This window comes from Passer domesticus, chromosome 5, assembly GCF_036417665.1.
Source record: "Passer domesticus isolate bPasDom1 chromosome 5, bPasDom1.hap1, whole genome shotgun sequence".
Taxonomy (NCBI): domain Eukaryota; kingdom Metazoa; phylum Chordata; class Aves; order Passeriformes; family Passeridae; genus Passer; species Passer domesticus.
The window spans coordinates 80656548-80681308 of NC_087478.1; the positions used below are offsets into that span (position 1 = coordinate 80656548).

The 24761-nt window shown below is 37.2% G+C and overlaps 1 protein-coding gene across 23 annotated transcripts in view; it reads left to right on the forward strand.

Moving 5' to 3' along the window:
• The window catches only part of PLEKHA5 (pleckstrin homology domain containing A5), a 157354-nt gene that overhangs the window by 34463 nt on the left and 98130 nt on the right, over nt 1-24761 (forward strand). The gene's annotated exons all lie outside the window — the stretch shown is intronic.

Consider the following 24761-nt stretch of genomic DNA (forward strand, 5'->3'; position numbering starts at 1 on the left):
TCCACTATCTATCTTCTATTTAAGTGCATAAAGACTGCCAACATTAGTTTTAACTGTAACTTCTGTAGCAAAAGTGACTATTGAGGCACAGTCAGCTGCAAAAATACAGAACAAAAATATGAAATATCTCATTTTTTCTCATTTCATTATGAAGCAAACTGCTGGAATATATAATTAATATAGAATTATATATATATATATATATACAAATTTAATATTATATATTTAACAATAAATTTCATAGTATAGTCCATAATATCTATGAACTGTTTTCACAAAGCAAAATATTTCATATAGAAATGGAAAAATAATCCTTTAAGTGCATAAAGACTGCCACCATTAGTTTTAACTGTAACTTTAATAGCAGAAGTGACTATTGTGGCACAGTCAGGTGCAAAGAGTCCCTGGCCAGTTACACATTACTGGGGAGCTCTTAGAGGCAAGAGGAATATTGTGTTTTGCGAGAAGCACATGGAATGTAGAAAACACTTAGACATAGATTTTAAAATCTATTTAAAATTAGAAAATATTTGAGCCTTTCGATTTTGTAAATGAGAAAATGGTTCTGTGTTGAAGTTTTAAATGTTGAGAATTTTAAGCTTTTTTATGCAAATTTTAACTCTTTAAAGAGCATTATATTTAACTTTAAAATGGAATAGATTTCTAAAATTAATTAGTAACACTAAGATTACAAGTGTATAGTTAGTTAGGAGTGTATAATATTACAAAGTAAAAAAATTAAAGTTTTAGAATATAGTAATAAATATGAAACAAAATAGAAGTTTTGAGGTAGAAGTCAGTTCTTTTTCTTTATTTTTTCCTTTTTTTTTTCCCATAAGTTTAAGTAATATTTTGTAATTAAATAAAAAAGTCCGGACTTTGAAAAATTAGTTATTAAATTAAAAGTGAAAATAATGTAAGTATAATTTTTTAATTAAAGAATTTAACTTTTCAAAAACCTTGTAACAAAAAATAATGAGTTCTGGTTGCCAATTTCTCAATACAGGAACTGAACTGAAAAAAATCCAGAAGGGAAACTTCTACATTATAGCCCAAATAATGCATTTCCACCAAAAATTTGCTTGTACTGTGTGCTTAGCAATTACTCTGTGTTTAAGTTTTCCCTGTAAACATTTGGATTCAGTGACTCTTCTGATAGGAGCAGTATTTTGATCTCATCAGAAGTCCAAAACATAGGAAAGCTTAAAAATAACAATTCTGTTTAAAAATAAAATTAAAAAAACCTATTTTCCTAAAAATGTAGTTAAGGCACATAATCATAAGAACTAAATCTAAGCTGCATTTCTGGGGATATTTTTCCTTTTTTTTTCTCTACACAGGAATTAGAACAGGTCTCAAACGGCTTAAATGTGAAGAGTTTCTTAAGGTACTAAGTCATTGAGATCTCTTCTTGCCTAAAGCATGTGGAAAATGGATCACTATGGATTCTATGACTTTTAGAAATTTACTATTTTCCTGAAAATTTGTTCCTTCTTAAAAAAAAAAAAAAGAGGCACTTTAATTTGATCTTCAAATGTATTGTGTGTGCAGAGTTGAACATTTTAGACTTGGAAGGTAGTTGGAAATGGAAATGTAAAGACATTCTGCAACCACATGGTGAATACTTCTATTTTTTTAAAGCTTGGATATTCCTACCAGGTGTTCATCTCTACTTTATATCCTCATTTATCCTACTATGGCTTCCCATTCACATTCTAAGCATTTCTCACATTTCCTTACCTCATGTGAGGCACATTCACTTCCCTATGACCCCCATGTCTCCATATGAAAAGACTTGAAAGAATGTTATTAGTTGTTAAAGCAATAAGCAATTTATGAGGGTCACCCCATCCTTCATTATTTCAATATTTATTCTTGCAGTTAAACACCTTTTGTTAACTTTTTCTCTTGTTTTGTTTGTTGACTGATGGAGAATCACACTTGAAAATGTCATTGTTTGGAGGGTTGGGCTGTCAGTGTGTTTGGGTGTTAAACAACTCTGGTTTGTTATAAATGGAAATTCAAAAGAAGTGATAAACTTAAAATGCTTAGCAACTTGTAGTTGCCATGGTGCTTCAACTTCAAGTCATTTTCTTCGATATTAAAATGCTTTTGGGGTATCGCCTTTGCTTTTAAGTAGTCAGTATTTAAGAAGCAGATCACTCTGGGGAGATTTAATGAGGAATGATCTTGGAATATTTAACATCACAACTAATGAAGAAGTGTCCAGAATATTCCTCAGTGTTCTAGAATGTTTGAGGCCTGGCTGTTTTGGAGGCTTTTATGACACAACTTCACAACACTAAGCATTGTCCCCCAGTTAGGGGGGTTGTGAGTCAAGGAACAAATCAAGGAACAGATTCAAGGAGGAAATTTGAAGTTGGGTTTGTGCAATATTGGCTCAGGGACGGGGTCGGTCCTGGTTGTCCTGTCCCTCCTTGGTGTCCATTTGACACGTGCTTTTCCTTCTCCTCCCTTCCATCCACTCTGCTTGCATTCCTTTCATTCTTACTTCTGCCATCATCTAAAAGATGATTTTTCTGGATGTGCCACTTTGGAAAGACTTTAAACATCTCCCAGAGCTGTGGTAGCTCTGGGAGATGTTTAAAGATTTTCGGTGCCAGAGCTGTTGAAGTGTTAGGCTTGGGTCCCCCATGTGGACCCGAGCTGCACTACGGCTCCCTCCCTGGATTTACTTTTTCCTGCCTCTCTTTGTTTCAAATGAGCACCTTCCATCTGTTCTTCATGCATGAGACCTTTGACTTTTTAACAAGATAAAACTAATGACGAATTCTATGGGTTACTAATAATTTTATCTTGTTCTTGCAAGCAATGAAGGCTTGCAAAAGTCTCCAAAGTGGTGCATGACTTTGATACGTAAGTAGTAATAATCCCAAACTGGCAGTGTAGAAACTGGCTGTAAATGAATTTGTATTGAATTTCATTTAAAGAGTTCCAGTACTGAGCATTTCTCTCTGACTTTTTAGCTTTATTGCATATAAAAAATCAGTAAAATTTGTCTCAGGAAATAACTACAGGAAGTTGTTGATTTTCATTTTTTTTTTTCCATAAAATACTTTCTATTTTAAAGGCATAACATTTAATTTTTAAAAAACAGAGTTGAAATCTGCTCCTTTGCTGTAGTCACACAAAGACTGCAGCTGGTGGAATCTTTCTGTACAGTGAACAGGCCAATTAATACAAGTTGCATAATATAAACTTCAGATTGCAGCACTGGCTTCTTTAAAGAGCTTGCATCATGTTTATTCAAATGATCAATGCTGTGTGAACCAAACATGTCAGTTAACTCAACGTGGGCATGTTCAGAGTTAATTTGTGTTTTGGCTGCTGCTGTATAGCTCGGAAACTCAAGATATCTGCAGAAAAAAAACCACTGCAGTTTGTAGGTTAAAAGTTTTTAGTTAGGGTTCAGTCTGATTGTTAGGGATCCATCAATAGGGGATGTTTTTCTAGGAGTAAAAAAAGGTTGCCTTGGGTGTTTTTTGGATTATTTTGGTTTTTGGTTGGGGTTTTTTTGGCTTGTAAGCAACAAGCATCTTTCTTTTCTAATTAGTCCCTGAAAACATAACAAACTACATGTAGCATATAGATATTGAGTGCCATTGTTTCAGGCTGAAACATAACAGGACAGTGATGATCTTAACACTAAAAGATGACCTCTTTAAAGCAGCATTCTGCAACTGTTCAAAGCTGAAATTCAGTTGCAGCTTTATCTTTGCTCCAGGACAGCAGGGCAATGCATGGTTATTTACTCTTGCTAGAAAGCTCTTTGTGTTCCAGCAGTTTTGCACAATTTCCTCTCAAAAACAGGCAATAAAAGCTTGCATATTTTACATCTCCATGTTGGGGAGCAGTGAGAAAAGCAGTAGTGGAAACTGCCTTCTGAAGAATGCCTTTCTGACCCTGTCACATCCCTGCAGCGATGGGGCTGTGATGAGAACCAGAATGTTTGCGTTCTGCTGCTCAGCCTAATGCTCCGCCAGCTCAGGAGCTCTGTCCTGGTTTTCAGAGTCAGGAATAAATCACATCGCTTCAGACGGCAGGTCAGTTTTTGAAATGTGCCTTCAGATTAGTCCTTCTGTCTGTCAGCAGTCAGCACAACTTTAAGTTGCTTTTTGCTCAGTTAAGGTGACGTAAGCCAGCAGTGGATGTAGCTGAGCATTGGGATGAGTTTGAGGTGATTTGCCTGCCAGCAAATCCTGCTGGAACCTCCACATCAACAACACTCAAGATGTTATTGTAAATGGGATAGTGTTTGGAGTCAGGATTCCTAAGGGATTTAATCTTGTAGCTTCAGGCACCTCAGAAATTATTTCAAAAGGGATGCCTGTGTTGACACTTAGACTGTGGTGTAGTCCTGGGCTGACTTTTTAAAGGCTTTGCTTACACACCAAAAGGGGTTAAACCTGAGAGAAAGATAGAACTTGACATGTTTTTCAAGCTTTCTTCCCACTGTCTCTGCTCTGCTTTCACCTCAAAATTCCCTCTGCAGTTCCTCACTGGTAATGTCTATGTTTTTATAGTTTCATGTATGTTACCTCTAATGTGCCAGATTTTAGGAAAGGGAGCTACAAGGCTGCTGCTGTTATGGTGAAGCTTATAGTTCTAAGAACATTTAGCAGTTCCTTCATTACAATCTGAAATTGTGTATTCTGTCCTGCTCAATTCAAAATGCTTCCATAGCTTTTAGCAGGATTGTTTTGTGTCTTGCACAGTAGAACTGTAAATTAAATCACCTCTTTCATGTCGCTTCTCTAGTCAGAATACCAGACTCTTCCAAAAGGTGCTGTTACTCAAAGAGCAGCTTACAATGAGCATTTCTCAGTTTGTCTCTTGTTCCTTCTCACCAGCAGATATCAGTGATGAAACATAACCTAAAACTGTGAGACTTTGAGCTGCTACCAGATTGACACCACCTTAAAGCAGTAGATTTTGCCTGCAGAAATGTCAGCTAGGACGTTAAATCCCATGAGCTGGAAAGTCTGGATCTCATTGTCCTAGCAGCTGAGTGTGCAACACCCTCATGATTGGATATTCTTTACCAAAACAATCTGCAGTGTTCAGTGCAGCATGTGGTTGTGTTGCTGCTTTGAAATAATGCAGTACTTTTCAGGGCAGGAGGTGAGGGATCTCTTCACATCAGCATCAGAATCACCATCAGCTCCAGGTTTTCATCTGCTCTTTGGATCCCTGTGGCCTTCTTGTGTAACTCTGCATAGACAAAAGCCTGTTTCCACATTTCCTAAGTGTGTTCAAGCTGGCTTTTAAAATAAAAATGATGCCTTGAGGAAGCTGCTACCAGTGCCTTTAGGCTGTCACCTGGGATTCGTTCCATGTGAAGTAAGACCTTGTAACTGACTTAAATTGATTTCTGTTTGTTGTTTGTGTGGGTTTGAGGTCCCACCGTAATGTCAGGAAAGGGCTGGGGGATGGTATTCATGAAGGGAGTTCCATTTCTCAAGTCAGTAGTAATCATGATCTCTTAGGAATTGTGTGAGGAGTAATAGTCTTGATCTGTGTGAAATGAGAAGCAGTTCTGGATGTTTTCCAAGGAAGATACTTTAAAATTAAGTATTTAATTTTAACCTTTATTTGCTTTGCAAGGAACCTGTAGAGGTTGTTTGGATTCTTAATTTTTAATATTAGGGTGGTATCAAGAGGACTAAACCTGCTCTAAAAAGAAGTGAAATAAGAAGAGGCAAATTAGTGCAAGAGTTTTTCTGACACAAAAAAAAAGGATGCCCTAACTTAGAGAAGTTAAAGCAGTTGTGGAGATGTGGAATGAAAAGTAAGAATTCAGAATATAAGAAGAGAAAGTGGAGAAAACCAGAATGGAAATGGGAATACATGTCATTTTGTTGACTCTTACAGGATATATATATAAAACAAGTATTTCATATCTGATAGAGTATTGGTAGGCAAAACCTGGACAAGGAAGTCTCTAAATCTGGGAGAGCTCTTTGAAGAATGAAATAATTGGTTAGTTTGGCTAGGGTAGCCCCAAAGTGTTCTGACAGTCTAATGCAGTCTGAACTAATTGGTAGTTTGTGAGCTTGATCTTTGTTCCAATTGAGAGGAAGGGCTGGCATTGAGTGAATTGTCTTTGGTAATGCTTTGAACTGCTTCTATGACTTGCTGGAGTTCTTCCAGGTTTCCTCCAGCTTATTTCTTTATAAATACTGGATCATTTTTTCATAGTTGATTTCCTCCTCTGAGACTGTATGCATTCTTGCTATGAGATTTGCTGCCTCAATTGGAATTAGTGGCAAGGCCAGGTTTGCACTGGTGTAGTCTGGCTCGTAACCCATTCTTCTCTTCTTGTTCTCATTTTATTCTTCTCCTGCTCTTCCTGCCTGGCAGGAGAAGGGCACAAAAGCTTTCAGATGCAATGGATTGCTTAAACTCCAAAGTCCTTTTGGAAGACTTCTCAGTCTGCTTCCTTGCTGAAGCTGCTCCTCTGTCATTCCTCGGAGCATCCTGGAAATTGACTTCTCTGGTCAACCTTGGTAACTGGTACCCAGTCCATTGATATTCTAGTCCCATTAAAACCAGTTCTATATGAAGTGGTTTTGGCAGCAAAGGCTCTCTGAGTGCTCCAGGGGTTGATACTGAAGATTTCCATGCCTAATTTTGCCCTGTGTTCTGGGATTATGAAGCACACACATAAATATGCAAGTATACAATAGGTAAGCTGTAAAATATTGCAGTAAAGAGGAAATAGCTCATCATTTAAGCAAATTACAATATTATGTTATTAATAATTTATTCATTAATGTGTAAATTGATCCTATATTATTACTCTCTCCGTGGGCAAACTGTTCTCTTCCTTTTTGTTCCAAAATATTTCTTATTTTTTCCATACTGTGGCTTGTTTGCAGTTCTGCTACTGCTGCATGTTCCTTCATTCTCACAACACAGCAAGGAAGGGACCTCAAAAAACACTCTTTTTGCCTCCTTGGGGGAAGAACTGGAGCTGTGACTTTAGTGCTGCAGATGAAGAGATTCTTTTGAGTGTTCATGCAATTATTATTGCTTTGGAAGGAAGCTCTGAGGCAGATTTTTGGGGCTTGTAGGATAGAGTAAGCATTTCTGTACAAAGGGGAAGTTTAATCCCAACTTGTAAATACTGTAGTGACATGTTTGCTTTGTTTAAAAGAAAGTGTTGTTATTCTAAGATCAACATGAGATTTCTCTGTAATACTCTGTCCAGTAAGATTTCCTTGTTGCAAGATCACTTTCAAGGCCATATGTAATTAACTGGCTTACAAAAGCATCTCAATTTCCCTGTCAGCAATGCCGTAGTTTTATTATAAGAATTTGCTAAGTCTTCCGTCCTTGCTGGAGGACAGTCTTGTTCTAGTATTGTGTCTCACCATGATTAGGTCTTGGATCTCACCAGGATTTTCTGTCCTGGAATAGAACTGGTATCTGCCTCTTAGAGGTTGCTCTACAATTACTCTGTTTTATTGTGAGAGCGCTGCATAGGTGCATCCTCAGTTTTAGAGATGAACTAAAAATACCCCAAATCCTTAAATATTGAAGACATTAAGTGTGCCTGTTGAGGATGAGCAGTGCTGGTGATTTCATCCACACCAGGAATCTTGGATTGGGAAATCCAGATGTCCCCAGCTCTGTTTGTTAGAGTGGAAACCTGGTTAGGGTGAATGAGACCCCGTTAAAGGCAGTAGTGGATTTCAGAATATGCACATTTCCACTTTCTTCTACAGTCATATCAAATATTCTGTAGAAAAATACAGAAATAACCCTTTCTGTAGTGAAAGGGTTGTAAGTTCATGGGTGCGCTGTATTTAAGCATTAATCTGATGAAATCACATCCAGCTGATGCAGACTGTGAGATAACCAAAAAGAGGGAAACACAGCCTGTAAAGAGAGATTATGTAGCCTACAGAGGAAGAGGCTGGAAGGGAATGGACCTCCAGAAATCCACTAACAGCTACAGCAAAGTGAGAGTAATTGCTTTTCTGTGTCTGGTAGCTGGGACAAGCACTAATGCTGGAGAAAAAACAGTGTAAAGGGAAGAATGTTCCTGAAAGTTTCCAAAGCCTTGGTGGGACAGATGACAGTTGCAGCCTGTGTTTGTAGCCATGGTGTTAACACACACTAAGATGGTTGTTTTGTTTATTAAACTTGTGATGAAAGCATTCAAATATCTAACTGTAGCCTAGATTTACTGGCTAAGAATGTGCTGTGCGTGAGCATTTTTGTTTTTATTCTGAAATGATGCTGTCACTTTGGGCATGTGTTAAACTTTCACATTGATTTTTTGAATCTGCATTTGTTCAGTCTCGGGATGTTGTGGGGTTGTTTGGTTTTTTTTGTTGTTGTTGTTTGTTTGGGGTTTTTTTATGCTGCACTCTGCATTCTGAAAGACTTTACAAATGCATATTATTTCAGGATGGATTTGTTAGCTTTCCAGTAGTAATTCATCAGGTACATTCTGTTGCATATTGTCTGCATTTTTGGTCTGCCTTTCCCCTCTCTGAATGTAAATCTCGTTGAAGTAAGAGGTTTTATTTTATGCTTATATGGCTGATAAAGTACTAGTCCTTGACTAAGTTTTCCTGTATCATGTGTAGTGCACAAATCAAAACACCACCTGGTTTCTGGGCCAAGAAAGAGATATTTTAAGTTCAAACTGAGGCAGCTGCTAGCCTGTATGTGTATCAGGTATCAGAGCAGCTGTGTTATGTGGTGTCTATTCAGTGGTTATTAAAGGCTGGAACCAGTTTAATGTCATTTACTGTCACCTTCAGGAATCGGCCTTGCTTTGTGTGCTAAACCAAGTGTTTTCTTTGGGGAGCCAAAATTTTTTTATTGTCCTTTGTTCATCTGGTTACCAAGATTTTACAAGTAAATGCTCCTGCAGGGAAATTAATTTTGTCTTTTGGGAGTTAATGCTGTGTTTCTTAAAATATGTGTGTAGCAATGGCTGTACAGGCTGCCTGGAAAACAAATACGAGTATTTTAGTGCTTTAGCACTCAAGAGTTGCTTTCTGTGATTGCTGGCAAAATTCTTGATGGAAGGTGGAGTCAGTTCACCTGAGTTATAATGTTAACCTTGCTGTGATGTGATGTAATGTAGGGATAAAAGGGTTAGGCTTGAAGTTTGGTATGATGCCTGAAGTGCCATTAGTAATTAAATTTGTGATGGAGTGTGAAAATATTCTTGTTGGGAGTAATAGATTTTTTTATTTGTTAATAAACCAGTTAACTGGGAGTGCAGGTTCTGTGCTCTGACATTAATATTGATTAAACATTATTTTTTAATAAGTGGAGGAGAGAAAAGGCCCCACAAGCATCAGTTTGTTCTCATAAAGGATTATATATTAGTTTCAAAACAATTCCAGTGCATTCCCTAAGTGCATATTCAGGGTAGGATTTTAGTGTAATCTTAAGTGGTTTATTTTATTATTACACTGATACCAATGTTCCTATGCAAAAAAAAAAAAAAAACAAAAAACAAACCTAAACTTTAAGGCTGCCTTTGGGATGTTTTGTCCAAGTCGTTGAAATTTATAGCTCGATTCTAATTGTGTAGTAAATGGAGGGTTGCTTTTGTTTTTTGTTATAATCAATGGTCATCTCGAGGATAACCTCAAAATGGTTGGACTAGGCAGCCAGACCAGAGAGACCTGTGTGTGATGAATGTTGAGACTTTAGGAAAGAATATAATAAAAATAGGGTACCTGTTGGGTGTGTGGGTGTAGCTAAATGCTGCACCAAAGCATGTCATGGTATTTTAGTGCTTTTATTCTGCATATGCATGTGGGGGTTTTTCTTCTCTCCAGAGTACTTTGTGATGGGAGAGAAAGGATTTGTTCCTTTTGTTTCTTTTGATGAACAAAACTTGCTTTTCAGTGAAGCCACTATTCCCACTGCCACTCCAAAAATGCTGAATGTTTCCTGTGCAGGAGGAATTTTCAGAATCACTTCCCAGTACTGCTCCACTTTCTCTGAGCTTGAGTCCAGTTGAACCCGGGCTCTTGGAGGCTCTCCTTGTTCCCTGCTGTCCCTGCAGGAGCTGCAGTAGGGGCACAAGGCTGGATCCCTGTGTCCCTTGGGGACAGGGCTGGCTGTTCTTCCAGCTTTTTTTAAATTTTTACTGCTTCTGGGCTGATGCTTTTTGAAACTTGAAAAGGGTCTCCATCCCTTTGCTGAAAGGCAGCCCCTCATCCAAGCCTGATCTTTGGCTGCATTTCTCTTTCCTGTAAGAATCTTTTTCAATTAATGCCCCCCCTTTCAATTGCTATCTTGTATCTCAGGCACAGGCTATTGTGGGTTTTCTCAGCAGCCCTCTTCAATCAAATTTCCCTGTCCTGAATAATTTTCTATCAAGTGCAAGTTATTCCTATGCACTTCATTTTTCAGAGAGCTTATGAATATCTTGAGTATAATGGGTCTCATATTTTGCATATTCCTACTCTACATACACAGGGCTTGGGTTTTGTTTCATTACTATGAGGCTTCTTAAGGAGATCTGAATGAAGGACTTAAAAAAAGAAAAAAAAATCACATTTTTACAGATAACCATGTGGCTCTGATTAACAGGACTCCATTACAATAAATGTGCAAGGTGAAGCTTTCCCCTACAGAGGTGATATCAATTTTTTCACAGTATACTCTATGCATTAAAATTTCTATTAATTATGTTCTTCTCTGAATACCTGATAATGATGTTCTTAATACCTGATAACCACCCAGCACAGAGGCTGAATTTGGAAAAGAGCAGAGAGGTGAAGAGCAGACAGGATCTGATAAAGAAGGTGCCAGCTTATATGCGAAGTGCAGCCATTATGTCATACTACTAATGTTTTTCCTTATTTCCTTAGCATAATTAAATAAACACTAATTTAACCAGGTGGTTTTATTGCAGTTCACTTACCAGTTCTCTAAAATAAAACTTCTGTAGTGACATTGCTTTGGAACACTTTATAACTCTCTTGCCTGTAAAGAAGCTCTTCAGTGCTTCTAAGGGGAACTTGGTTTTTCCAGTGAGAAAAATGTGGCTGGCTATTTTACTGTGGTTTTGCCTGTCTTGAGTGCTCTTTCTGCCTCTTCAGATCAAACCTCTCCTTAAGATTCTAAGAGAATTTTGTCTGTTTGGAGCAAGCCTGATTCAATTTTTGAGCCATATGCCAGAGGCAATTTTTCTTGGCCTGCTGAATTGTGGCTTTACATTTTTGCTTTCCGTACTTGGACCGGGTTCCACTTTTTGAAAGGTCCTTTTTCCTTGTAGATTTTATTTAGTGGCTTTTAAAGATTATGGCTGGGTAAGAGCTGGCTGCAGCTCCCCCTGCCTTCCCCCCAGCTCCTGCTTTCCTACTGCCAGCTGAAACAGAAAACTCCCGAATTTCTGGTAGATGGCAGCATTCACTGCCTGTTCTGCCCATCCCAGGAGGAGCTGGATTCACTTGATTCCTGGGCAAACACGTTAAAGCCAAGAGGGAAGAGGGAGGGAGATTTTTGTCAGCTTTCTCCCAGCGAGCACTGCCAAGGGTGCAGAACCTTTTTTGGGATGTGGCTTATGCTGGGCACTTTGGCTCAGGGGTGGATTTTCTTTTTTCTTTTTCCTGGTTGTGTGGAATTCCTCAGAGGAGATTGAGTAGCTCAGCCTCTGAGTAAGAGGTGATGCTTCTCTGTTGCACAAATCTAGTAGTGGATGCAGTATGCACAGACTATAAATACAATGTACATAAATAGCATACATTAAAGATTAATTAAACTGAATTTGAGCATGAAGACTAGGATTATTCTAGAAAGAAATCTGTCATTAATACCGCCTTGCTTCAGTAGCAGAGATTTTTCAGGCTGTTTAAAGCAGGTGGTATTTTCAGCTCTCAGTATTCCTTCCTCTCTACAAACTTGCTACAAGAACACAGTTTATGTCCAGTCTAACATTTTACTTTGGCATAGGCTTAGAAGTGGACTGAGAGGACAAAAAAGCAGTGTTGAGGCAGGATGTGAAATAAAATGTAACATGACACAAATGAGGATGGCGTGGGAAAAGTAGGTGTGTCAAGGGTAAAGAAAATTGCAATATTTGGTGTTTTCATCCTTCCTGTGGGAAAAAAAAATAGCATGCTTGATTTCATTGGGTAGCTGTGCTTTCAGCCAGTTGGTGCATATATATCTAAAGGGGAGGGAAGTGTCAAAATATTTTTAAATGTTGCTTTTTATGTCCTTGAAATGATTGAATGTAGGGGAGGGAATGGAAATAGTTCATTGCATTATGGAAGTGTTGACTTTTGTGTCCAAACCAATTCAAGGAACATATTGAAAATGCAGTTAAAAATCTGTTTATCGTGTTCGTCCTGTTAACAAAAACAGTTGGGTTTTTTTTGCCAATCATATTAGACACTTAAAGATCATCAGATTATAGATGGAAAAATCTCCTAAAGAATATGTAACTCACTGAGTGGTAAAAACATGAGCCTTTATGGAAGAACTTCATAATACCTGTGCTGTGAATGTTAAATGATGTGGCACTTTTCTAATGAAATCTCTCACTCATTACATTTCTGGGCTGGAAATCTGCTGGAACTGACCAAATCCTTGTGTGTCTTGAAGGCACAGGTGGGTTACAAGTATATCAGTGAGATTAAAACAAATCATTGATTCAGAAGAAAGAGTGACTTCTGTAATGATAAAAGATTTCAAAGGTAGAGCAATTCTGTTAATGCTAGGACCAGAAATTTGTGACTGTTTAATCCATTCTTGCTCTCTTTCCTTCTCCCTCCTTTCTGTCTCAGCCCTGAGTAGATAACCCAGAGGAAAAAATGAAGTATATTTCTCCAGGAAACGTATTCTTTTTATTTTCCACACTGAAGGCAAATTCTGTTCTTTGTATAAAAATTTATGTAAGGGATTTAGGGGAATAAACCACAGCAGTCCCTTCTCAGCAGCTTTGAAACTTGAGATCAAGTCTCAAACAAATGCGAGGCAGTTTGGGGGGTGTGAGTTTGAGGGGTTTAGGGTTTTGGGTTTTTTTCTGAAGAAAATTACCTTTTACTACTTAAAAGTCTTTGGCCTAGGGTAAGACCCATTTCTGTGGAAACCTTCCTGCTCTTGCTGTTCAAGCCAAATGGTTTTTTTAATATATTTTCGAAGAATATTTGACACTTATTTTAATAAATGTAGACTCTCTTACGTTATGAGCTTCCTTTTCTTTGGGGACAAGCTAAATATTTGGATGGGATTTAGTTTTTATTTGGTGGGGTATTGTTAATTTATTTTTTTTTTAAAGTTGCATTTATATATTAGCTTAGACTTCAGATCAAGTTACTCCTTTCACATGCTTCTGTGAATAAACTGTGTGTTCCACATTAAAATATTAATGCAGGATATATTTGACTCCTTGGCACAAGAATGGGATTTTCCAGGTGAAGTGACTTGAGGTTGCAAAAACCGTGCCAAGTACTGCAGTGCCAAAGAGGACTAGTTTATGAGTAATTATTCTCAGATGTACTTCATACAATTAATAATGACATTGTGCTTACCATCGTGATTAAAACCTGTTTTTCCAACTGTTTAGGTTATGGATGTCTGAATCACTTAAATATGAGTTGTTCTAGGATACTGGTAAGAATTCTGGGGAAGGAAGTTGGCATGGAAGCAGAATTTCTTAATGGTTTCAAGAGTGAAGAGGAGTTTGGGAATGATTTTTAGAATGGACCTGCTGCCACACTAACCTGTGCTCATCCAAGAATAGGCATAAATGTTCTGTACATAGTACAAAAGCAGAAAGCTGCTTTTGTGAGAGGGTGCAAGGGTAGTAGCCAGTTCATCTTTATAAAGTTGATTCCAAACTTTAAAACTGGGATGAAATATTTGAGGGTTAATGCTGCTTTTGAGTTAATAAAATCAAAAGTTTTGGAGGAAATGCGTGCTACAGGCAAGCATAAATGCTGACCCTTCATGTTTGAGTAGCTTTAACCAAGGCTTAAAAGAGCAGAAATGCTAGATATTGTCTTTAAAATAAAAATAGAGGGTTAAAAATTCATGTCCAGAAGGAATAAATGTGATAGTCATCAAAGGTAACTTCTATCTTGACACTCAACAGGAAATTCAAATGCCTGTCAGTCAGCTTGCACAAGTCATTTCTCAACCACACAAATATCTCAAACAGTTTGCCTAGAGAGATTAAAAAGAGCAGGAAAAAAGTACTGTGCCACAATGTAACACTAAAGAATCAAAATGCCCCTGTGTGAAAGACAAACAAGGCTGTTTGAGGTTCTTTAATACGTTCTTTTTAGTACATTTTGGACATTCTTTATCACGTTTGAAATGTGAAGTGGTGGTGTAATTTTGATGGATCACACACTAATGGCATTGAAATATCTGCATGTGTGCAATTCAGATACTGCTGTTTCTAACAAGCTTTTGGTAGCATTTTTTATCTGAATGTGCTCTTTGGGTGATTCTTATTTACGTGGGTTGGCAGTGGAGTACTTGATTATTGCTTGTGGAGATTTTTTTTTTCCTACACCTCCCATTATAAAGCCTAAAGGAAATTACAATTCTAAAATCTGGGAGCAGGTAAGTAAAGGATTTCTCTGAATATTAACCTAAAAAAAACCCCAAAAACCAACCCAGGAAACCAAGTGACAAAAACCAGCACAATCAAACTCTGCAACTCCTATGTTTAACAAAAAATATTTAGTTTTACACTGACTAATACTAGCCAGAACAAAAACTTGCTTTCAGAATGCAGGAGTATTTTGCCTTAAATACATTTAATAGGAACAGTTGTTTTAAAGCTTAGAGCAGAATTAGCTTTTTTAATACTGCTCATAGATTATTTTGATGTTTTGGTGCAGTAAGAACACTGTGAGTATCTTATTTGGGCTGATTGAATCTTAAAAAAACCCCACTAGTCTGAACACACCTTGTATCAGAGAGAGGGATTAGGGTTTTAGCACTTACAAGTTTCATTAATTGAAACTTACTTTTTGGAAAAGCACTTTTTTCTTTGTCTGTCAAACTTTCAGTTCTGAACAAATTACTGAATTTCAGACCCTGAGTGGGGAGTGTTTCTGTGGAGTTCTGAACAGGGGTTGTGTTTTGTTTGTTTGCTTTGCACATGTTAATGAATTATTCAAAAGAGGGGAAAGATGTCAGTGAATCTGCAAGCCCTGCTGTGCAGCCCTGTGAATCCCAGCAGGTCCTGATGGGCTGTGGTGTGACTTCTTTGGAGCTGGAAGCTGCAGGTGTGTGCCTCAGGAGCTGCCCTGGTGGACAGATAAAAATCCATTAATACTCAATTAACAATCTTCAGTTAATAGTCGGGGGTTAGTTCACACTGCTGTCTCATTAGCCCTTGCAAGTACAAGATTTGGCAGGTGTCAACACCTGTAAGACACACTTTGCCAAGGAAATAGAACAAATTCTTGTTTTTCTCCAGTGGCAGGATGCTTCCAGCTTGTTTCTGCTCTCTTGGCATGGCTCTGAAGCTGAGAGCACAATGATTCATTTTGCTAAAACAATAATATCTCAGCATTATAGTCTTAGCAGCTAAGGATTTACCAAGAAAGAGTATTAATCCATAATTAATGCTCTTTCATAATTATTCTGCAATACTACATGTTTATATACAGAGTAAATTAGATTGTTGTTTCAAGGGTTTTCAGATATAATTTGATATATTTGAAGTGCAGCATAGGATATTGCATGGGGATCTGTAGCTCTACATAAATTGTTTGAAAGCACTTAAAACAACAGAGGTTTTTTTGGGTTTTTTTTTTCATGGAGGAATTGACATAATAAAAATGTTAAACCTTTATTTGTGTGGAGATGGTTTCCTGAGAATTTTGTAGCTGCACATGACAGAAAGATGGTCCAGGAAGGTTTGCTGTGTGCATGGTTGGGTTCTGTAGGTCAGTCACAGTGACTTGTGTCTGGAAAACCATTGGCTGGAAAACTGCACATTGCAAACTTCTTTGTGCATTTGTGTATTGCAAACTTCACTGCAGCAGACAGAGCTGCTTTTGGGCAGAGAAACTTGTAGACAAGTTGGAACAAACACATTTACAGGTTTCCTCCATTGCACACTCATGGTGTGCCTGAACTTGCACTCTGCAAGCTTCTGTTTCTCAAACTGTGTTACTGAAAGTAATTCAGTCTTTTTATATCATTTTCTTCATTTGCACTTAAGATCAAAACCATATTTTCTTATTTTATTTGAATTTAGGCAGTTGTTTAGAGGGTTTTTGTGAGTTTCAAGCAGTTTGCTTTGCAATCTCTGGTCACAAATGGCTTAAAAGGTGCAGAATCAGCAGCAGTTTCGAAACACAAGCAAATTTTCATTTGTTCTTCTCATCTCCACAACAGAGGATTAAAGTAATCATGTTCTCATGTAATAATCAGTGTTGAATAAAGCATTTGATCTTTCTTTTATTGTTCTGGTTTTCAAGGAGGATGTCAAAACACTTTTTTAAAATTTTCTCTTTCAATGCTGCCTTGTGGCTGTTTGTACTTCAGTTTGTGTGTGTATATTTCTAAGTAGTACCTTAGCCGTAAGAAAAACCCATCAGAGGCTGCTTGAAAGAAAATGTGAAGCTGTGAATGAATTGCCTCTGGCTTGCATTGAAGGCACACATTTTGGCTATCTTGCTCATTAATTTTTTTCTTTTCTTTTTGGACTAAATGGGTTTTTGTAGTTTTTTTTCAGCACATAATATACCATGCACTTTACCTCTCCAATTTCTCTTGATTTTTCTTTAAGTTCTTTGGATGATAATGAATCTTTTATTTATAGGAAGTCAAAGCCCCAGTATTTACTTCTCTGTTCTTAAAGGTGCTGTAAATACACATGACTGCATGTCAGTGTTAGTAATTTTAAAGATGGGTATTCTAAGAAAATGTAATCACTTTGCAAAATATTCTTGGTGTATACTACCTTAAAAAAATTGGACTGGAGGATTTAAAACTGAAGAGATTTTTATCAGTCATGTAAATCCAGTTGAATTGTGGATTTTCTTGTGGCTTTGTTTTTAGTTTATTTCCTGTGAATCATGTTAGAATGGTATCTTGAGAATAAATTGTGTACTTTTTGAAGGACATAAAATATTGGAGTGCTAATGAAACTTTATCCCTGGGCTGTTGTCCTGAAAACAAAAGTCAATTTAAAAAGTATTTCAAGTGTTGCTCCCTCTAGTTTTTATTGATGTATGTAGGCTTCTTCCTATTGAGAAGAGTATAAAGCTCATTATATCAGCTAAATCTATTTTAACAAAAGGGAAAGGCGGAATATGATGATTCTCATCTGTGCTGGTTTTATTTGAACTGTCACTGTGATTAGATTTGCTTTCAGCAGCTTTAGGAGGTTGCTGTGTGACGTGGACTTCTTGGGAAGGGCAGTGCTGAGCTGGTGGCAGCTTGGGCAGAAGGAAAGCCTGTGCTGTTAGGGGCTAATCCACTCTGCTGGATCCAGTGATTCAGCTGACAGCAAAATTAAACAGCTACACCCTGGCTGGTGAATTTTTTTTGTCTGAGTATAATAAATAGTATCCCTGTTTCAGGCATCTGTCTGTGCAAAACCCCTGACAAGGACTCGTCTCAAGCATCTGATGGAAATTTATAATTGCAGAGCTGTGTTGTGCAGGGAAGTTCAACTGCAAATTAGCTGTGGATCGTTCAGAGTTTAATTATCCTGTTCACTGGTTTCATAATCTTCCAGTGTCTGTGGCTTAAGAATTAGTCTACTCTCCACAATCCATGCTGCATCAGTTTCCAGGGAAATAGGGAACAGTGGGTAAAGCTCTGGCCTGCTGGAGGGAGATGTTCATATTTGGAAAGCTTGTGCAATTTGAAGTGCAAGTCAGCTCTGTGCCACAAGTGGGTGGATCATGCCCTACCTTGTTGAAAAGGTGAAGCCAGGGGAATAGAAAAAACTGTAGGAAGTTAGTTTTAAGTTTAAAAATAAACCCTAGTTTCTAACAAATTGATTATCATCATTCCTACTGGGCTTCACTTTAGCTGAGAAAAGCAGCAAAATTATCTGCAGCAGTTGGACATGTGCTGTCTTCATGGTTTCTTGAATGGTGCATTGGCTGGGTTTGCTGCATTTGCCAGAAATAGAGATTGCCAGAGGTGAGGATTTTTTTCAGAGGTTTTTTGGAGAACCCGCTGTCTGTGGTTTAGTGACTTTTAATGACTTCAGTGACTTCATATCTTTGTATTTAACTTTTATTAATTTTTAATTAATTACTTTTTGTTAGTAAATTAAATTTTTTATTTAATTGATTTTTATTAATTAATGTTTATATTAACACCTTTGTTTTCTGTATTCATCCCTCACCCCACACTAGCTCTCCATGAGCTGTTTCAAGAGCTCACCAAAGCTCTGAGTTGTTCCATAGGTGCACACAAAACTTGCTGTGAGTTCTCTGAAATAACCAGTCTATCAAACAGTATCTGTTATAATGCTAAGGTTCTGTTCCATGGTAGAAATAGTTATTTCAAAGCCCTCTGAATATTGTGGATGCATGGAATGGTTTGGGCTTTAAAGACACCTTCCACAAGACCAGGTTGTTCAAAGCCCTGTCCAACCTGTCCTTGAGCACTTCCAGGGGTGGGATGTCCGAAGCTTCTCTTGGCTCACTCATTCCAGTGTCTCACCACCTTACAGTGAAGAATTCTTTCCAATATCTCATGTAACTCCACACTCTTCCAGTTGGCAGTCTTGTCCTGTCCCTGCATGCTCTTGTGTAAAATACAGAGGGGTTTTTTTCATTACTGCCATGTTACCCTGCCACTATTAAATGTCATTTGCTATTTTGCTGCCTGTCTTCCTAATCCTGTGTAACTCCTCTGTGATCCTCCAGCTGGGCCCTTCTTTTGAATGGCACCCTTGGTCCTGGGAATAGTGGTAAAGTTTAACCCCTGTGTTCAGGGTGAGGAGTTTGTGAGCTCAAGTACCTGCAGGTTTATTAATTTGTGTTCTTTCGCTGCTGTGAACCCATTGCTATCTCTTAACCTCTGGCACTTTAGTTTCTTTCAGGAGTTTTAACAAGTGACCTTATAGGGTATTTTCAGGAAAATCAGATTTTCTGTGAGCTGAGTAATCTGTTAGATATTTTTTTAATTTTTTTTTTTAAGTTTTGTTCATTTATTTTTTTCACTTGTTTGGTTTATGGGGTTTTTTTTTTGTTGCTTCACCTGATAGTTCTCTGAGCTGTGGCATTCATTTTCAAAAGCTGTTGTGAATGTTTTTATTTATTTTTAAATTTTTTGTTGTTGTTGAAAAGGTTTCTGATTGTGAACTTTGAAAGATGATCTGTGTTAGGTTTGAGATATGGGCCTGGCTCTCCTTTTTGCTCTCTACACATTTGCAAGTGATTCCTCACAGCCTGCAATGTATTTATTTTTTTGACCTAAGTTTTTGTTGAGCTTTGTATTCCATTTTCCATTTGAGCACTTTGAGAATTTTTCTTTGTTTCAGTAAACTTCTCTTACTTTGCTTCTTAGTGATGCTGATCTGTATTTTGCTTTAATTAATTTTGATTGTTATTCACATTTCCCTTGCAGTACATTGCATTTTCTGTAATGCAGAAGAGTTTTTCCTCCACTTTTTCACTGCAAGCATTTAATCAACTTAATTTTTGTGTATTGAGAGTCTTGGGAGATGAGGCAGAGTTCTTGTGCTTGTTCAGATTGGTTCATGTTTGTAATTCTGCTCTGGCTACACAGTCAGCAAGTTGTCAGAATAGCATGTTCTTCTAAGTAGTTAATTTTAAATTCATTATATTTGTTTTTATAAACTGGTAACTCTACAAAAGGGTATTTTTGCTGCAGTTCCTGCCATTAATAGAAAGAAGCAGCTTAATGAGCACATATGTAGATGCAATTCAGAATGAGTTTGAATATTGCAAAGAGCTTTGCCTGACTGGAAAGTTACTTTGAGAGGAGAACTGAGATATTTTCCAGATGGGATGGCAGCAGTCTTAACTCTGGCTTTATCGGTTAATAAAAGGGATTTGTGCTTTGAGACAATTATTGAATAAGGATTTGAAAATGTGTGTAGGTCTTGCAGCACAAAAGAGCTGCTGAGCTTCAATGTTTCTTACACAGAAACTTGTATTTGATAGGGTGAAACTTGGAATTATTTTTTTATGAAACTTGAAGTGTTTCACTTCTGTGTTGCATCAAAAACTTGAACATATTTTATGCTGCTTTGGTTGATGTCAGATAGAGCAGGAGGATGTGTTCTCAGCTGATCAGCTCAATGGTGATGGTGCCCTAAAACATTTTCTTGGACTTGTACAATTCTTGCAGTAGCACCATTTTGGAGAGAAATTAATTGCTCTGGGCATTAAGAAGAAGGATTCAGATTGGATTCCTGAAGTCATCAGTCTTGCAGCATAAGTGAACTTATTCATATATGGAATTTTTTACTAGATTTCTTTTAATTTATTTTTAGCAATTCTGGGAGTCAACATAACATAAAAAGGAATGTCACTAACAGGTTGAATTTTAGAAACAGCAACCATTTTACCTTAGCAAGTGCAGTTCCTTTGTCAGGGACTGGTGTTACCTTGCCCATTTTGAATGTGTTTCTTAATCTAATGACTCTTTTTAGTCAGTTTAGATTATTTTTAAAAGACAAGCAAATGTATTAAGAGAATGGTGGGTGAAGGGGAATTGTCTCTACTCTGAGGATAGGCAGAGGGTTGGCTGGGTAGTTAGGCCTATCCCAAAAAAAGCTTTATCTGTAGCTTGGATTTATTGAAAGGTGCTTAGTTCAGACCTGGTGTTAGTCTTTGACACCCTATAATATAAATATATATATTTAAACTTGGGAACCAACACTAACAGTGTGGGCAGCAGTGGCAGTTTTATGTGTTCTGGCACATTGTCTGATACAATTTTCCAGATGAATCATTATGGTCATATATTAAAGACCAACAGGCAGCCTGCTTTTATAAGCTGTGAACAGCAGATATAAACCTTATTTTTCCATGTTACTTCTTCAAGAGCCTGAGCACAAACCTATATTTAGAAATGAAATGACAACAGAAATGGGAATGCTCAGTTCAATTGACAATTCAATCTAATTGTGGGCATTTGAGGAGTGGAAGACTGTAAAGAATCAGACTTATCAGATTGCAATAATTTAAGGAATAAAACCCAAGGCACTTGTCAGCTGGTGTACTAAATGTGCACATACTTTGTGTGTTCTTTGGTTCTGTTTGCCTCATGAGAGAGTCAATGTCTATTTCATTTTTCTCAGTATTGAAGACATTAGGGCATGGCCTAACAGGGAAAATATGAGAAAGTAAAGTTAAAAAAGGCAAAAATGTTATGGGATGGAAAGAACAGCTGTAAACCACGACAGTGTTTTCAAGTGAGATGCAAAAATAATTAGAAAATAACAAAAAAGAGGGAATATACATTTCACAACAGAAATACTGAAAAAATGTAGCACAGTCAAAACTGTGAATAGAAACAAGAATGTAAATTATGTTATAGAAATAGGAAAAAATACTCATCTTTTGAACTTTGCATATGTAATTTTCCCCCTGTGGTTGTCTAGACACAGATATATCCTTTTTCTTCATTTTGTTTGAAAAATGTTCTTTCCACTTGAACAGGTCAGCTGATAGATAAGATATAATAACATAATGGCAAACAGATTTTAAATTGCTACACATTTCTGGAAAATGTAGCTTTATATAGAAATGGAAGAATTCTTACATATCTGTGATGTAGTGTTTGAGAGAGACATCTTGAGGTATTACTGCTAGTAACTAAATTCAGGAAAACTGCTTGTGACTTCATGCCAAAGCTGAGAGGAGAGCTGAAAGAGTTTGTGTGCAAGAGACATCCGTGTGGAATTCTTTTTGGGATGCCAGAAAGTCTCGTGAAACTCAGCTGCATATAATTTACTGAAGAATTTATCATGTTTAGTTTAAAAAATGTCAATTACAGAAGTCAAGGCTCTTAATAAAATCCATATAAAGCCTAGTTATAACCCTAAAAGTGCATCATATTTCATTGTGAAAGAGTGGTGAGTTTGATACTGAGGCTGAAAATTAACTCAAATATACTGCTGAGCAAACATCTCATTAAAATGAGCTGCCCTGGTGTCAGAGCAGGTGATCAGGGCTGTTCCTGTGTGAAGAAGCTGTTGGTGAGAAAGATGTTTAAAGTATTTACCACCTGATTTCTTGTTAAATACATTAAAATGTATAAATACATTAAAATCCATAAATACCACCACCACTTCAGTCACTAGACATTTTCTAACTTAGCCTCTAACTGTCTGCAGAGTTCACTGAAATTAATTGTGTCCCTGCAGCACTCTCTGAGGCTCATTGTCTTTATAACACAGTGGTCTGGCATGATTTTAGTGTTTCGTGTGGTTTGGTTTGGATATCAGTGCAGAAACTCTAGAAAAATGTTTCAGCTTCCAGGGCTGTTTGATTTTAATCCCAGCTTTGTCGTATTCAGAAGAATTATTTTCTTAGAAGTCCTGTGTGCAGGCTACACTTCCCTTCTTATGTATTAATTAAATTTTTTTTTTTTCTTTCAAGACATGTTTATTAGATGGCAAATTGGCAGATTTACTCACTCACTGTAAAACTTCCTTATCAAGATCTTGAAACTCAAATTTATGTAATTGTAAAGGAAACCCTTTCAAGGTCAGCAAGAGAATGCTTTGCAACTGTTCTGCATTAGTTGAGAAATCAAATTATTTTGGCTTTATATGCTACTCATAACCCTTTTGCTACGATTTGTAGGCCATTAAAACAATAAAATACAGATTCATCAACAGAAAAAAACAAAAATGTCCTAAAATTTCCTTATGCTTCTGTAAAGTTGGGCACTTGTCCCAAGAAGTGCAGAGGGTTTTGGGTTGGTTTTTTTTTTCCATAAAAAATTGTCTTTTGCAGAGAATATACCCACAGAAACTTAACTTCAGAGCAAACCTTTTGAACTTGTGAACTGTTGTCTAGCTCAAAGAAAATTCTTGTAATTTGTGCTCAGCTTAATGGGATTTTGGGAAGAGAAGGGAAATGAACTTGAAACAAGAGAACAGTGTTTACTTCAATTGTAATGGGTTTTATTAGCAGCTTCTTTTCCCCCTTCCTCATCTTCTATATGTAGAAACTGCAAACTACTGATCAGGTAGCTGTGGATTCATACAAGTAATACTTTGTGCAATAGCATTTATTTCTTTCTTTATTTATTTTGTTTTCTGAACAAAGCTAGAGCAAGCCTGGATGAAAACGTTTCTCATTCAGGAGGCAGCTCTTATGTCCATGGCACCTTGCATTTTAAAAATAAAATTTAAAAATAAATACTTTTTTAAAATAAAATTTTGGGTTACCATTCTGGATCTACATGGAAGTTCAGAGAGCAATAACAAAGCAAATGACGAAAAATTAGATGACAAACGAATAAAAGCTTAGGTAAAAATGTGAAATATGATTTAGTATTTATTTCTTTAAAGTGCCCACTAGCTGGTAAAGAAGTAGTAAAATTCTTATCAAGAAGATGGCTTTTCATCACCTAATGGCAGACTGCAGAATTCATCTGAATTTTGCAGTGTGGACATGTACTGTAGCAAGGATTCTCTTTGTGTGTTTTGGTGTAAGAAAATTAACTACCAAGGTATTATGGGATGAAAAACCAAGTGAATGCAGCTACATGACTATAAATGAACTAGTTTTTATAGTGTCTCTGGAATATGGACTGGGGTGTTTGGGTGTGTTTATGAAATCAGGTTCAGCCGTGCCACAGCTCTGTTGTGCACCTTGACTTCGGGGTTTATGGCTGGAAGGAATTACTGAAGTGGAAATACTTCCTCTCATTCTGTGCGAATTCAAATGAAAGGGGCAAGGATTAATGTTCAAATAATTACCTTGGTAAAGAGGATTTTTAAACCATTGGAGTGCAGAGTGAAGGTCTTAGACTTCAAAACTCTGTGTCTGAAGTTGCTGATCCTTGTAGTAAATACAAGCATTTTTGGATAAACAGGAAAATCCAATTTTTAAGTTACTTACAAACATTAATGAAGCTTAAGAATATTGTCCTGCTTCTCTGCCAACTATTGTATTGTCCAATATCCACCATCCTGGAAAGAGAGGATTTGATGGCAGAGTTTATTCTGAGTCTTGTGCTCAGGTGTGGTGCAGACCAGGAGGAGGGCTGTGCTGCTCTTTTATACAGCATCCTTTAAAATACAGCATTTATGAAGTACCCTGCCTGGCTCTGCTTTCAGCTTGAATGATAAGTAGGAAAGCATTTTATAAAACCAGAAGTGCCTGGGGCACAGCTTTTTTCTCCTCACAAGAGGAGGAAAACTTTGTGTATTCATTTGAAAAAATGAATATACAATAAATATGGAAAGAGGACTGTGAGATGGAGAAAACCAAAACACGGAAGACTTCTGATCCACTTGTCTGTGGGTGTATTAAAAGGTGTTCGTGTCCTGAGGGGAAAAGGTTTGAATATCTGCTTCACAGGATTTTTGCATGTGAATAACCTGACTTCTGATATCCAAATAAATTGTTTCATTAAGAAGCTAAGTGGTTTCTTTATGTATAAAGAGACTTTAAGTGGAGGTAAATGGCTCTGGAACATAAATCATTTGCTAGACTGTTCTCAAGCAGTCACTGGTTAGACAGTTCTCTAGCCTTTTGGCTTGCCTCCCTCACGCTAAAAAAAAAATAAAAATTTAAAAACCTGCCCAGAAATCAGCAGGTAGGCTAATTCCTAAA